The sequence below is a fragment of the Balaenoptera acutorostrata genome, chromosome 1, assembly GCF_949987535.1.
Source record: "Balaenoptera acutorostrata chromosome 1, mBalAcu1.1, whole genome shotgun sequence".
Lineage (NCBI taxonomy): Eukaryota > Metazoa > Chordata > Mammalia > Artiodactyla > Balaenopteridae > Balaenoptera > Balaenoptera acutorostrata.
In genome coordinates, this window is record NC_080064.1 from 127649766 (window position 1) to 127656092 (window position 6327).

Consider the following 6327-nt stretch of genomic DNA (forward strand, 5'->3'; position numbering starts at 1 on the left):
AGAACTAAAGAACAAACAAACAGAGATGAACAACACAATAACGGAAATGAAAAATACACTAGAATGAATCAATAACAGAATAAGAGAGGCAGAAGAATGAATAAGTGAGCTGGAAGACAAAATGGTGGAAATAACTGCCAAGGAGCAGAGTAAAGAAGAAAGAATGAAAAGAATTGAAAACAATCTCAGAGATCTCTGGGACAACACTAAATGCACCAACATTCGAATTATAGGGGTCCCAGAAGAAGAAGAGAAAAAGAAAGGGTCTGAGAAAATATTTGAAGAGATTATAGTGGGAAACTTCCCTAACATGGGAAAGGAAATAGTCACCCAAGTCCAGGAAGCACAGAGTCCCATACAGGATAAACCCTAGGAAAAACACACCAAGACACATATTAATCAAACTAACAAAAATTAAATTCAAAGAAAAAATATTAAAAGCAGAAAGGGAAAAACAAAAAATAACATACAAAGGAATCCCCATAAGGTTATCAGCTGATTTTTCAGTGGAAACTCTGCAGGCCAGAAGGGAGTGGCAGGATATACTTAAAGTGATGAAAGAGAAAAACCTGCAACCAAGATTACCCAGCAAGGATCTCATTCAGATTCGATGGAGAAGTCAAAAGCTTTTCAGACAAACAAAAGCTAAGAGAATTCAGCACCACCAAACCAGCTTTACAACAAATGCTAAAGAAAATTCTCTAAGTGGGGAAACACAAGAGAAGAAAAAGACCCACAAAAACAAACCCAGAACAATTAAGAAAATGGTAATAGGAACATCCATATTGATAATAACCTTGAAAGTAAATGGATTAAATGCCCCAACCAAAAGACACAGACTGGCTGAATGGATACAAAAACAAGACCCATATATATGCTGTCTACAAGAGACCCACTTCAGACCTAGGGTCACATACAGACTGAAAGTGAAGAGATGGAAAAACTTATTCCATGCAAATGGAAATCAAAATAAAGCTGGAGTAGCAATATTCGTATCAGATAAAACAGACTTTAAAATAAAAACTGTTACAAGAGTTAAGGAGGGACACTACATAATGATCAAAGGATCACTCCAAGAAGATATAACAATTATAAATGTTTATGCACCCAAAATAGAAGCACCTCAATACATAAGGCAAACGCTAACAGCTATAAAAGAGGAAATCGACAGTAACACAATTATAGTGGGGGACTTTAACACCCCACTTACACCAATGGACAGATCATCCAAAATGAAAATAAATAAGGAAACACAGCTTTAAATGACACGATAGACCAGATAGATCTAACTGATATTTATAGGACATTCCACCCAAAAGTGGCAGAATACACTTTCTTCTCAAGTGTACATGGAACATTCTCCAGGATAGATCACATCTTGGGTCACAAATCAAGCCTCAGAAAATTTAAGAAAATTGGAATTGTATCAAGCATCTTTTCTGACCACAACACTATGAGATTGGAAATCAATTACAGGAAAAAAACTGTAAAAAACACAAATACATGGAGACTAAACAGTGCGCTGCTAAATAACCAAGAGATCACTGAAGAAATCAAAGAGGAAATCAAAAAATACCTAGAAACAAATGACAATGAAAACACGATGACCCAAAACCTATGGGATACAGCAAAAGCAGTTCTAAGAGGGAAGTTTATAACAATTTAATCTCACCTCAAGAAACAAGAAAAATCTCAAATAAACAATCTAACCCTACACTGAAAACAACTAGAGAAAGAAGAACAAAGAAAACCTGAAGTCAGTGGAAGGAAAGAAATCATAAAGATCAGAGCAGAAATAAATGAAATAGAAACAAACAATAACAAAGATCAATAAAACTAAAAGCTGGTTCTTTGAGAAGATATACAAAACTGATAAACCCTTAGCCAGACTCATCAAGAAAAAAAGGGAGAGGATGCAAATCAATAAAATTAGAAATGAAAAAGGAGAAATCACAACTGACACTGCAGAAATACAAAGGATTATAAGAGACTACTACAAACAACTATATGCCAGTAAAATGGACAACCACGAAGAAACAAATTCTTGGAAAGGTACAATTTTCCAAGACTGAATCAGGAAGAATTAGAAAATATAAACAGACCTATCACAAGAAATGAAATTGAAACCATAATTAAAAATCTTCCAACAAACAGAAGTCCAGGACCAGATGCTTCACAGGCGAATTCTATCAAACATTTAGAGAAACACTAACACCGATCCTTCTCAAACTCTTTCAAAAAATTGCACAGGGAGAAACACTCCCAAATTCATTCTACGAAGCCACCATCACCCTGATACTAAAACCAGAATAAGCTATCACAAAAAAAGAAAATTACAGACCAATATCACTGATGAACATAGATGCAAAAATCCTGAACAAAATACTAGCAGACAGGATCCAACAACACGTTAAAAGGATCATACACTATGATCAAGTGGGATTTATCCCAGGGATGCAAGGATTCTTCAATATATGCAAATAAATCAATGTGATACACCGTATTAACAAACTGAAGAATAAAAACCATATGATCATCTCAATAGATGCAGAAAAAGATTTTGACAAAATTCAACACCCATTTATGATAAAAACTCTCCAGAAAGTGGGCATAGGGGGAACCTACCTCAACAAAATAAAGGCCATATATGACAAACCCATAGCAAGCATCATACTCAATGGTGAAAAACTGAAAGCATTTCCACTAGGATCAGGAACAAGACAAGGATGTCCACTCTTGCCACTCTTATTCAACATAGTTTTGGAAGTCCTAGCCACGGCAATCAGAGAAGAAAAAGAAATAAAAGGAATCCAAATTGGAAAAGAAGAAGTAAAACTGTCACTATTTGCTGATGACATGATACTACACATAGAAAATCCTAAAGATGCCACCCGAAAACTACTAGAACTAATCAGTGAATCTGGTGTGGTTGCAGGATACAAAATTAATGCACAGAAATCTCTTGCATTCCTATACACCAACAACGAAAAATCAGAGAGAGAAATTAAGGAAACACTCCCATTTACCATTGCAACAAAAAGAATAAAATATCTAGGAATAAACCTGCCTAAGGAGGCGAAAGACTTGTACTGAGAAAACTATAAAATACTGATGAAAGAAATCAAAGATGACATAAACAGATGGAGAAATATACCATGTTCTTGGATTGGAAGAATCAATATTGTGAAAATGACTATACTGCCCAAAGCAATCTACAGATTCAATGCAATCCCTATCAAACTACCAGTGGCATTTTTTCACAGAATTAGAACAAAAAATCTTACAATTCATATGGAAACACAAAAGACCCCAAATAGCCAAAGCAATCTTGAGAAAGAAAAAAGGAGTTGGAGGAATCAGGCTCCCCAACTTCAAACTATACCACAAAGCTACAGTAATCAAGACAGTATGGTACTGGCACAAAAACAATTATAGATCAATGGTACAGGATAGAATGCCCAGAGATAAACCCACACACATATGGGCACCTGATTTACGACAAAAGAGGCAAGAACATACAATGGAGAAAAGACAGCCTTTTCAATAAGTGGTGCTGCGAAAACTGGACAGCTACATATAAAAGAATGAAATTAGAACACACCCTAACACCATATACAAAAATAAACTCCAGATGGATTAAAGACTTAAATGTAAGACCAGACACTATAAAACTTTTAGAAGAAAACATAGGAAAAACACTCTGACATAAACCACAGCAAGATCTTTTTTGACCCACCTCCTAGGGTAACAGAAATAAATACAAAAATAAACAACTGGGATTTAATTAAACTTAAAAGCTTTTGCACAGCAAAGAAACCATAAACAAGACAAAAAGACAACCCTCAGAATGGGAGAAAATATTTGTAAATGAAACAACAGACAAAGGATTAATCTCCAAACTATACAAACAGCACATGGAGCTAAATATCAAAAAAACAAATCCAGTTAAAAAATGGGCAGAAGACCTAAATAGACATTTCACCAAGGAAGACATACAGATGGCCAAGAGGCACAGGAAAAGATCCTCAATATCACTAATTATTAGAGAATTGCAAATCAAAACTACAATGAGGTATCACCTCACGCTGGTCAGAATGACCATTATCAAAAAAGCTAGAAACAATAAATGCTGGAAAGGGTGTGGTGAAAAGGGAACCTTCCTACACTGTTGGTGGGAATGTAAATTGATACAAACACTATGGAAAACAGTATGGAGTTTTCTTAAAAAAACTAAAAATAGAATTACCATATGACACAGCAATCCCACTACTGGGCATATACCCTGAGAAAGCCATAATTCAAAAAGAGTCATGTACCACAATGTTCATTGGAGCTCTATTTACAATAGCCAGGACATGGAAGCAACCTAAGTGTCCATTGACAGATGAATGGATAAAGAAGATGTGGCACATATATACGATGGAATATTACTCAGCCATAAAAAGGAACAAAATTGAGTTATTTGTAGTGAGGTGGATGGACCTAGAGTCTGTCATACAGAGTGAAATAAGTCAGAAAGAGAAAAACAAATACTGTATGCTAACACATATATATGGAATCTAAAAAAAAAAAAAAGGTACTGATGAACCTAGTTGCAGGGCAGGAATAAAGAGGTAGACATAGAGAATGGACTTGATGACATGGGGTGGGAGGGCAAAGCTGGGGCGACGTGAGAGTAGCATCAATGTATGTACACTACCAAATGTAAAATAGTTGGCTGGTGGGAAGCAGCAGCATAGCACAGGGAGATCGGCTTGGTGCTTTACGGTGACCTAGAGGGGTGGGATAGGGAGGATGGGAGGGAGGCTCAAGATGGAGGGGATATGGGGACATGTGTATGCGTATGGCTGATTTGCTTTGTTGTGCAACAGAAACTAACACAGTATTGTGAAGCAATTATACTACAATAAAGATGTATTTAAAAAAAAGAATTAACTTTAACATGTAAGAGTATATGAACGCTCTTGGCACAGTGCCAGACATATAGTAAATGTCAATATGTGCTATTATTATGTTGCTCCTGTGTATAGCAACATTGCTAAACTCATTAATACTAATAGTTTATCTGCAGATTCTAATAGTTTTCTTAGATGTCCTGTGTAGACAATCGTATTATCTGCAGATAGGGGAAACATTTTTTTCTTTCCCATCCTTAGGCCTCTTATTTCATTTTCCTGGTTTTATTATGTTGGCTAGACTAGCACTAGCTAACAGAACTTTCTATAATGATGGAAACGTTCTATAGCTGGGTTGTCCAATACAGTAGCCACATATGGCTATTTAGCAGTTGAAATATGGCTAGAGAGACGCAGGAACTGAATTTTTAGTTAAATTTAAATTTGAAAAACCACCCGTGGCTAGTGGCAACCATATGGAACAGCTCAAGGCCAGATCCTCTGTTACAGTGCAGAGTAGTGGTGCTAATAGTGACCATCTTGGCCTTGCACCTGGCTTTCATGGCACTCCTCACATTTCACCAGTAAGTATGATATTTGCTGTACACTTGGAAAGATACCCTTTATTCCTAGTTTGCTGAAAGTTTTACCGTGAGTTATCACTGAATGTATAAATGCATTTCTTCATCTATTCAGGGGATTGTGTGGTTTTTCTCCTTTAATTTTATGGTGTGGTAAATTACACTGACAGATTTTTTTTTTTAAAGATTTATTTATTGATTGATTACTATGTTGGGTCTTCGTTTCTGTGCTAGGGCTTCCTGTAGTTGTGGCAAGCGGGGGCTACTCTTCATCGCGGTGCGCGGGCCTCTCACTGTTGTGGCCTCTCTTGTTGCGGAGCACAGGCTCCAGACGCGCAGGCTCAGTAGTTGTGGCTCACGGGCCTAGTTGCTCCGCGGCATGTGGGATCTTCCCAGGCCAGGGCGCGAACCCGTGTCCCCTGCATTAGCAGGCAGACTCTCAACCACTGCGCCACCAAGGAAGCCCGCACTGACAGATTTTTATCTGATGTTAAACCACTCTTGAATTCCTGAGATAAATCCTCCTTGATTGTGATGCATTTTTAATATACTGCTGTATTTGATAATATTTTGTTTAGGATTTTTGCATCTCTGGTCATAAACAACAGTAATCTAAACCTTCTGAGTACTGTCTTTGGGTATAAGCATTGCATCATGACATGAGTTGGGAGTCTTCCCACTTTTTCTATTCTCTGAAACAATGTTTAAAAAGGAGAGCGGGGCTTCTCTGTTCTTTGAAAGTTTGAGAAAATTCCTCCTAAAACTATCTGAGCCTGTTTTGGTGGAGAAGAGGACAGTTTTTTTTTTTTTTTTCAAATTAAATCCATGGTTATTGGGGATTATTCCATGGT